This window comes from Pseudopipra pipra, unplaced genomic scaffold, assembly GCF_036250125.1.
Source record: "Pseudopipra pipra isolate bDixPip1 unplaced genomic scaffold, bDixPip1.hap1 HAP1_SCAFFOLD_165, whole genome shotgun sequence".
NCBI lineage: Eukaryota > Metazoa > Chordata > Aves > Passeriformes > Pipridae > Pseudopipra > Pseudopipra pipra.
This window is the reverse complement of record NW_026990644.1, coordinates 33314-42964: the sequence shown is the minus strand read 5'-3', so window position 1 is coordinate 42964 and position 9651 is coordinate 33314. Positions and strand designations below refer to the sequence as shown.

At 59.0% G+C, this 9651-nt stretch overlaps 1 long non-coding RNA gene across 4 annotated transcripts; it reads left to right on the top strand.

Moving 5' to 3' along the window:
• Positions 1 to 2665: 2665 nt before the first annotated feature.
• Positions 2666 to 4986, top strand: LOC135408071 (uncharacterized). Of its 4 annotated transcripts, XR_010427226.1 has the most exons (4): positions 2666 to 2766; positions 3234 to 3813; positions 4113 to 4224; positions 4646 to 4986. It is a non-coding gene; the product is annotated as an uncharacterized LOC135408071 (long non-coding RNA). The 4 variants fall into 4 exon arrangements; XR_010427224.1 differs by lacking the exon at positions 4113 to 4224; XR_010427225.1 differs by lacking the exons at positions 4113 to 4224; positions 4646 to 4986 and having other exon boundaries at positions 3234 to 3613; positions 3714 to 4076.
• Positions 4987 to 9651: the final 4665 nt, after the last annotated feature.

Genomic DNA, 9651 nt, shown 5'->3' with positions numbered 1-9651 from the left:
CTCCAGTCCCTCCCCAGAGAATCCCAGTCCCAGCCCAGTTCCCCCAAGTGCCCCCAGGGCCTCTCCAGTGCCCTCAGTCCCGGCCCAGTCCCTCCCCAGTGCATCTCACTCCTATCCCAGTGCCCCCAGTCCCATGGTTTCCCCAGTCCCTCCCCAATGATCCCCAGTCCCATCCCACTGCTCCCAGTCCCCCCCCCGAAAATCTCAGTCCCACCCCAGTGTCCCCACTCCCAGCCCAAATCCCCCAGTGCCCCCATCCCTCCCCACTGCCCCAGTCCCCTCCAGTGCATGTCAGTCCTTTTCCCCGATGCATCCCACTCCCTCCCTAGAACATCCAAGTCCCATCCCAGTTCCCTCCCCAGTGCCCTGACCCATCCCCAGCCCTCCCGTGACCTCAGTCCCTCCCCAGGGCATCCCGGTTCTTTCCCCCTGTGCATCCCAGTCCCATCCCAGGCCCACTCCCCAGTCCTGTCACAGTCCTCTTGCAGTCCCTACCCAGTCCAATCCCAGTCCCTGCAGTGGCTTTCCCGTTGCTCCCAGTCCCTCCCCAGTGCATTCCGCTCCTTTCTCCCATGCATCCCATTCCCATTCCAGTACCATCCCAGTTCCCTTCCTAGCCCCCTCGCAGTCCCTCCCTGCTCCCTCCCCAGTTCCCCCAGTCCTAGCCCAGTGCCACCTGTCCTCCCAGTCCCACCCCAGTGCCCCCACTCTCATCCCACTCTCTCCCCACTTCCCCCACTGCAACCCACCACCTCCTTTCCCTCCCAAGTGTCCTTTTGCAGTGCAACCCAGTCCTTCCCCAGTTTGCCTAGTCCCATCCCGGTCCCTCCTAAGTGATTCCCAGTCCCTCCCCAGTCCCTTCCCAGTACAACTGCATCCCATCCCAGTCACAGCAGTCCCATCCCAGTGGTCCCAGTCCCTCCCCAGAGATAGTCAGGCCCATCCCAGGCACGCTCTCCAGTCCCCTCCCCAGTCCTCTCACAGTCCCCTTGCAGTCCCTTCCCAGTCCTATCCCAGTCTCTGCAGTCCCTTTCCCAGTGCTCCCAGTCCCATCCCAGTTCCCTCCCCAGTGACCTCAGTCCCATCCCTCTGCCCACCCAGCGCAGCTCAGTCCCATCCCAGTGCCTGTAGTCTAACTGTCCCCAATCCCTCCCCAGTGACCCCTGTCCCATCCCACTTCCCCCAGTCCCTCCCTTGAGAATTCCAGTTGCACTCCAGCGCCCCCAGTGCCAGCCCAGTTCTCCCCAGTCCATCTCCAGTGCCCTCAGTCCCATCCCAGTCCCTCCCTACTCCCCCCAGTCCCGCTCCAGTGCCCCTAGTCTCAGCCCAGTGCATCCAACTCCATTGAAGTGTCCCCAGTCCCATCCCAGTCCCTCCCCAGTTCATTGTGCTCCTTTTCCCTGTGCATCCCATTCCCATCCCAGTACCATCCCAGTTCCCTTCCCTGCTCCCTCCCCAGTTCCCCCAGTCCTAGCCCAGTGCCACCAGTGCTCCCAGTCCCACCCCAGTGCCCCCACTCTCATCCCACTCTCTCCCCACTTCCCCCACTGCAACCCACCACCTCCTTTCCCTCCCAAGTGTGCTCTCGCAGTGCAACCCAGTCCTTCCCCAGTTTGCCTAGTCCCATCCCAGTCCCTCCTATGTGATTCCCAGTCCCTTCCCAGTCCCTTCCCAGTACAACTGCATCCCATCCCAGTCACAGCAGTCCCATCCCAGTGGTCCCAGTCCCTCCCCAGAGATTCTCAGGCCCATCCCAGGCACGCTCTCCAGTCCCCTCCCCAGTCCTCTCAGTCCCCTTGCAGTCCCTTCCCAGTCCTATCCCAGTCCCTGCAGTCCCTTTCCCAGTGCTCCCAGTCCCATCCCAGTCCCTCCCCAATGACCCCCAGTCCCATCCCAGTGCTCCCAGTCCCCCTCACCCCCCCGAAAATCTCAGTCCCACCCCAGTGTCCCCACTCCCAGCCCAAATCCCCCCAGTGTCCCCAGTCCCTCTCCAGCGTCCCCAGTCCCATCCCCATCCCTCCCCACTGCCCCGGTCCCTCCCAGTGCATGTCAGTCCTTTTCCCCGATGCATCCCACTCCCTCCCTAGAACATCCAAGTCCCATCCCAGTTCCCTCCCCAGTGCCCCTGACCCATCCCCAGCCCTCCCGTGACCTCAGTCCCTCCCCAGCTCATCCCAGTTCTTTCCCCCTGTGCATCCCAGTCCTATCCCAGGCCCACTCCCCAGTCCTGTCACAGTCCTCTTGCAGTCCCTCCCCAGTCCAATCCCAGTCCCTGCAGTGGCTTTCCCGTTGCTCCCAGTCCCTCCCCAGTGCATTCCGCTCCTTTCTCCCATGCATCCCATTCCCATTCCAGTACCATCCCAGTTCCCTTCCCAGCCCCCTCGCCGTCCCTCCCTGCTCCCTCCCCAGTTCCCCCAGTCCTAGCCCAGTGCCACCAGTGCTCCCAGTCCCACCCCAGTGCCCCCACTCTTATCCCAGTCCCTTCCCACTTCTCTCAGTGCAAGCTAGCGCACCCATTCCTTCCCAAGTGTCCTCCTGCAGTGCAACCCAGTCCTTCCCCAGTTTGCCCAGTTCCATCCCAGTCCCTTCCCACTGCCCTCAGGCCCATCCCAATTCCCTCTTCAGTGATCCCTAATTAAAGTGTCTTTTACTCCGTGTTCCCAGGCTCCCTCTTTCCCTTCGGTTGCCGTGTGTGTGCCGGACGCCTCTGGCAGGACTAACCTTGTGGCTTTTATGTCCAACGTGCTGTGCTGTGTGTGCCTGCAGGTAAGAAAAGCTGGGAGTGCAGTCCCTCTGCTTTGATTGCTGTGTCTCTTGGGTAGTGATTTTGGAGGGGAATCCCAGAGCGATTTCGTTTGAAGGGGACCTTCAAAGGCCACCCTGTCTTCCGTGGGCAGGGACACCTTCCGCTCTCATCCCCGGCTGGATGCTCCCAGTCCCATCCAGCCTGGCCTGGAACACTTCCAGGGATGGGGCAGGCTCAGCTTCCTTGTGCAGTGTGCCCTAATATCTCTCCACTGTCATCAGGAAAAATGTTGTCAGCGTGTTTTGTTGGACGATGGTAAGCAGGACCCGGGTGAAAATGACATTCTGTTAGGTGCAGAGGGAAATAATTCTCCTTTGAAGTCAAATGTATTCAGATTTGCCCAAGTCTTCTCTGCCTTATGTTTGAATTGCTTTCTATTTTAGGCAGTTGTTTTAAATTAAACTTTTATTTTGTGTCTCCCCCCCAGTATCTTGTCCAAGACAAAGCTACCTTTCCTCGTGGGAATGGACTGGCCGGGCTTTGGCAATCTGGCCCCTCGAAAGTCTTAAGTGACCTCTTCCAACAGGGGAAGACTGAAGCAAGGGGTGCCAGAAAGAACTGGAGTTTCTGGAGAATAAAAGCTGGAAGCGTGCCCCCGAAAATCCCCCCGGGTGGTCAGTGGTCTGACTTGCACGGACCGGTGGCCTTGGCCAGGAGCGGTCCTGTGGGAAGTGCCTTTGCCCAGGCTGTAATTTTAATTTCCATTGGATGCTTGGCAAAGCCCCCCAGTGCCTGGCAGGAGCAGAGCGGGCTTGCAGGGAGGTATTCACCTGGTCAGCGTCAGGAACCATCCTAACTGAGGCCTCGGTGAGTGCTTTTTGTATGACTGGACAGTGAAGCTGTGTGAATGACCTGGCTAGTGCTCGGTGTACTCCTAATTAAAGTGTCTTTTACTCTGTGTTCCCAGGCTCCCTCTTTCCCTTCGGTTGCCGTGTGTGTGCCGGACACCTCTGGCAGGACTAACCCTGTGGCTTTTATGTCCAATGTGCTGTGCTGTGTGCCTGCAGGTAAGAAAAGCTGGGAGTGCAGTCCCTCTGCTTTGATTGCTGTGTCTCTTGGGTAGTGATTTTGGAGGGGAATCCCAGAGCGATTTGGTTTGAAGGGGACCTTCAAAGGCCATCCTGCCTTCCGTGGGCAGGGACACCTTCCGCTCTCATCCCCGGTTGCTGCGAGTCCCGTCCAGCCTGGCCTGGAACACTTGCAGGGATGGGGCAGGCTCAGCTTCCCTGTGCAGTGTGCTCTAATATCTCTCCACTGGCATCCTGAAAAATGTTGTCAGTGTGTTTTGTTGGCCGACGGTAAGCAGGACCTGGGTGAAAAGGACATTCTCTGAGGTGCTGGGAGAAGGAGGACTCGTGCGGGCACCTCCAGAGACAGCGGGAACGGGAGTGTGCTGCGGAGAAGGAAAATTCCAGGGGGTGGGTGCCGAGAAATTTGTCCTTCCCTTGCCCTGTGCTCTCCACTTAGCAATGGGTCACGTGCAGAAGTTTCCTTGGGACCCTGGGAAATGATGCCGGGTCTGCTAAGAAAAGTGGGGCCAATGGAGCAGGACCTGGGTCTGCGAGCGTGGGAGAAACAAGGGCCGGGTCATCCTCTGCCTCCAGGAGGGAGGGCAGCAGGAAAGGCCACGGACTAAAGCACTGAAGTGCCGTTCCCCAGGGAGCCCCTGCCCAGCACTGAACTTGCTTGTGCACTTGCTGTCCCTTTCCCAGCGGAGCCGAAGCGTCGGGTGCGGGTGCCGGGGGGATGGAGCTGCCAAGGACAAACTGGGAGGGTGTTTGCGAAGGAAGGGGGTAGAAGGAGCTCTTGATGTGCTTTTTTTACTTCTTCATCCCACAGAATTGCCACGAGAGGAAATACTTCAGAGGGGCTTCCCTCCAGCTAAGCCCTGAATATGCCAGGAGGTTTCAGCCGGGAGGAAAGGAGCTGTGGAAGAAAAGCAGCCTAAAAATAGCCAGCGGGGATCATCAGGTTTTCCAGGCAAGAAGAACAAGGAGAGAGATGAGGGAATCGGGTTCCAATTCCTAATGATTTGGTGGGTGCAGGAATGATTTGTGTGTGTTTTCCAGTCCCTTTTGATTCCTGAGATGATTTGAAAATGATGGCTTTAGCAATCAACTAAATCGGAGATGTTGTTTTTGAGAGGAAATGATGCCAAATAAATGCAGAGTTTTGGGTCACTTTTGGGGATGATTTGGGTCATTTTTTAGGGTCAGTTTGGGGTCATTTTTTGGTGTGATTTGGGTCGGTTTTGGGTCAATTTTTGGGGAGCACTGGGTGTTACTGGGGTTTGTTGGGGAGCACTGGGTGTTTACTGGGGAGCACTGGGTGTTACTGGGGGTTGTTGAGGAGCAGTGGGTGTTACTGGGGTGCACTGGGGAGCAGTGGGTGTTACTGGGGTGCACTGGGGAGCACTGGGTGTTACTGAGGGTTGTTGGGGAGCACTGGGTGTTACTGGGGAGCACTGGGAGAGAAGATGAAAAATAAAGAGAATAAAAAATAACCGAAATAAAAAAGGAAATATTAAAAAAAAAAACAAAAGAAAATTAAAAAAAAAGGCAAAAAAACTAAAAAGGAAACAAAATGAAAAGGAAATAAGAGAGAAAAAAAAAAAAAAAGAAACCCCTTCTTGGGCACCCCGTTTCCTCTCCTCCCCCCCCCCCGAACCGTAAATTGCGGGGTCATCACCCCTAAAATGTGAGACGGGGACCCCAAAATGTGGGTGAGGAAACCCCAGGGAGCCGAAAAAGTGGAGGGGGAGCCGCAGTAAGAAAGCGAAGCCGGGCGGTCGGGCGGCGGGGTGGGGGGGGAAGCCGAGGTGGGGACGCCAGCGCATGCGCAGTCGTTGGCAAGACGCCGGCGATCACGTGCAAACTAAGGGCAGCCAGCAGAGGGACCGGCGACGCATGCGCAGTGGCTCTCGTGCCGGTGCAGCGCTCCCTGCTCGAGTAAATGCGGCCGGTTCCGGCGGCAGGGCGGGACTCGCGGTCTCCCATCTCTCCCGGGGTGTGTGTGGGGGGAATAACATGAAGATTTTTTGGGGTGAAAGCGCAGAAATTAGCGAGGAGGGACGCTAATTTGGGTAAACTCGGTCACCGGAAGTAGAGAGCGACCGGAAGTCTTCCAAGGCCCCGGCGCGGCAGTCCGCCAAGCCCACAGTAAAGATGGTGCCGCCAGGACCGGAACGACCACACGAAAGATGGCGGCCCCTGCCCGGAAGTTCGCCAAGCCCACAGTAAAGATGGCGCCGCCAGGACCGGAACGACCACACTAAAGATGGCGGCCCCGGCCCGGAAGTTCGCCAATCCCACAGTAAAGATGGCGCCGCCAGGACCGGAACGACCACACTAAAGATGTCGCCCCGGCCCGGAAATTTGACACGACGCCACACTCAAGATGGCGCCGCCAAAACCGGAACTTAGCCGAGGCCACACTAAAGATGGCGGCGAGAGGCCCCCTTCGCCCCAGAGAGGCGTTTATCCTGTTGCCTGACCTCCGCCGCGACCCGGACCCCCGCCCCGCGCCCGCAGCGCCGTCTCGCCGCGCCGCTTCCCGCTGTGGGGACGGGGCGGGGCGCTCGGCGGCGCCGAGCGCGGGCGGCAGGTTCGTGGGCGGCGGCAGGCACCGGCGCGGGCAGCCCCCGTCTCGGCGCCGCGGCGCGCGAGGACCCCAGGCGCCCACGCCGCGCCGCCCGCTCGCCCCGCCCCGCTCCCGCTGCCGGTCCCGCTCCCGCCGTGCCCTGGAGATGCTATCGGGGCTGCGCCGCCGCCTTCCCCCCCGGGACCGACCCACGGCGGCAGAGCCGACGGAGATCGTCCCCGGGGTAAGCTGGGCGCGGCGGGCGGGCGCGGCCGTTCTTCTGCCTCTCCCCGCGCGCCCGCCTGTGGCTCCACCCGTCCCTCTCTCTCCTCCCATGCGGGACAGCCCCAGGTGTGGGCAGTGAGGCTGACAAAGAGGCGGGACAGCCCCAGGTGTGGGTAGTGAGGGTGACAAGGGGCGGGCCGTGCTCGGTGGGGCCCTTTTTATAGGGAGCTTCTGCAGGAGAGCAGTCGATCCCAGGGAATCTCTCAAGCAGTGATGGTGAGAGCATCTCGCAGGGGCTGGGGGAAGCACCTGATGTACCCGGATTATCGCTCGAGGAAGGTGCCGAGGGATGAGCCCTGTTCCAGGAAGCAGCGCAGGAGAGGGGAGCAGCGCACGTGAACAGGTGGGAGAGTGTGGGGGTGCAGAAAAGATGCAGCTCAGACTGGAGGAAGACCTTGGAAGTTTCTTTTATTGATACAAACATGCAAAGCAGAGAGTGAGGTGGAATATAAACACTGTAGGTGCTCGGGCAGGTGAACCAGGACTTAGGAGAGGAAATCGCTTTCCTCAGCACCTAAAGTTCCAATTGCCTCTCTCAGGAGCAGTCGAGAGGAGTTTCTACTTTGGGGCTGGTCTCCAAAGGTAGGCACCTGAAACTGCTGTGGGAAGCTTACTGCCGTAACCAGACAGTAATTTCCCCTGATATTTTAGCTACTAAACCCAGTGAGTTTTATTTCCTCTGTTCAGAGCTCTCCACTCTCATTTTAAGGCCTTTTCCCCGGTCCTCACCGCAGGACAGCGGCTCTTTCCCGGTTCAAACCTCGGCACAGCCACCGAACCGGGCGCGGGTCCGTGGAAGCATTTCCTGATTCTCGTTATTACCTCACTCCACATCCCCCATCGCGAAGCACCCCGGGAGCTCAGCCCAGCACCGCGGGAGGGTCCCGGCAGCCCCGGGGCTCCTTGCGGCCCCCTCCGCGCCTCGTTCCGGTACCGCCAGGCTCACCCTTGTCCCGCAGGTAGGATGCGGCCACGCCGCGCTGCCCCAGCCCCCACCGCCCCGCCTCCCCTTCCCGGCGCCGCAGCCGCAGCCGCCGCCGCCGCCGCCCCGCCTCCCCTTCCCGGCGCCGCCGCCGCCGCCGCCGCCGCCCCGCTCCCCTTCCCGGCGCCGCCGCCGCCGCCGCCCCGCTCCCCTTCCCGGCGCCGCCGCCGCCGCCGCCCCGCTCCCCTTCCCGGCGCCGCCGCCGCCGCCGCCCCGCTCCCCTTCCCGGCGCCGCCGCCGCCGCCGCCCCGCTCCCCTTCCCGGCGCCGCCGCCGCCGCCGCCCCGCTCCCCTTCCCGGCGCCGCCGCCGCCGCCGCCCCGCTCCCCTTCCCGGCGCCGCCGCCGCCGCCGCCCCGCTCCCCTTCCCGGCGCCGCCGCCGCCGCCGCCCCGCTCCCCTTCCCGGCGCCGCCGCCGCCGCCGCCCCGCTCCCCTTCCCGGCGCCGCCGCCGCCCCAACTCCCGCCATTCCGCTCCAGCTCCTCCGCTCCAGCCCCTGCCCGAATCCAATACCAACCCTAAATCCAATACCAACTATAATACCTGCTCACGTTAGGAGTCCTTTTCTCTGTCAGGCTCTTTACTTATCCTGATTTTAAGTCAGAGATGCAAACCAGGTGCTGCTGCTCCCAGAGCCTTTATACCGTCTTGGATTGGGCTGCTCTCTTTCCCCCGGGGCCTCAAGGGAAGGGAGGTGGGCACGGCCAGGGGTATATTAACCCCAGCCTTTGGTCAGGGAAGTCATTCAGCAGGCAGGCTTCAATGGGATAAGAGCTCTCCCTTTCTTTCATTTAATGGCACTTCTCAAGCTATTCCTGCTTTATTAAAGCATCAGCTTTGGTATCCAAAGAAGCAGAGCTGTATATGGCAATGAAGAGGATTACACTCACATGCAGGGTTTTTAAATTTAATAACTTGGTGTTGGTAAGCTGCTTTTATAATTGGTTATCTGTTTTTCTTTTCCTTAGGAGCCTTGCATATTTTGGGATTTCCTGATCAACTGCAGTTTGGCATTTTTTCACCAGTGTTATCCAGTCCTCAGGTGAAGCTGCTCTGTGTTGAAGATGGCTACAGACACCTAGGTTTGCAAGTAGTCAGTGGGGGGTTATAGCCCACAGATGGAGAGAGGGCTGGGGTGCCAGCTTAGGAATTGCCAGGGGTTTTTTGAAGGTAGTATGGGTGGAAAGCAGTGTCCAGGAGCCCCCTAAATGCCTGTGAAGGCACCCACTGACTTTTCAGATGTGCTACTTAAGTTTTCTTCTCATTCACCCAGGTATTCTGTGCGATTACAGCTGCAGTCTTTGGCTGCAGGCAGTGACCCTGGGTGGTTTGCCTAAAGAGAAGGGAGACTCTTTGAGCTCTCCCCATCTATCTGGGTGACTTTGGTTAGAGTTTCTTTACCATGTCAGAGGGGCAGGGTGTAAAGCAGAGTTGAACAGAACAGAGGCCAGAGGAGCAGAGCAAGAAGGTGGGTCATCACCTGACATCAGCACAAAGATGTGGCTTTTAGCTCCACGTTTACTTGTGTGTTAAGGATTTTGTTGTTTGGGTTTGTTTTTTCTTTGTTTTCAGATGCAGAGCCCTGGGCCCAGGAGGCTCTAGGCACCGGAGGGGAGGTGATCCAGGTGAGTACCAGTGAGCAAGGTGAGCATTGACTCCAGGACAGAACTAGATGGTCTTTTACAGGTGTTGTGGTGAATCTGTGCGCATGCTTTGTTTCTTGTGTTTTCCAGGGGTTCTGCCACCTTCTGACAGTCCAGTGCTTCAGGGCCCCTGCTGGTAAGAGGTCACTGTGGAGGAGAGGTAGGTAGGAGCTCCCACAGGAAAGCCATCCTTTCAGGCAGTACCTCAGTCTGTACCTTTGCCTTTGGTTTTTTTACTTTGCAAAGAACGTGTGCAGCCTCAGAGGGCTGGAGCCACCTGCCAATTAGGTTTGATGGTCTTCATCTGTCCTTGTGAGTAATCTCCTAGTCCTACGAGGGTCATCAATTAAGGCTCGACC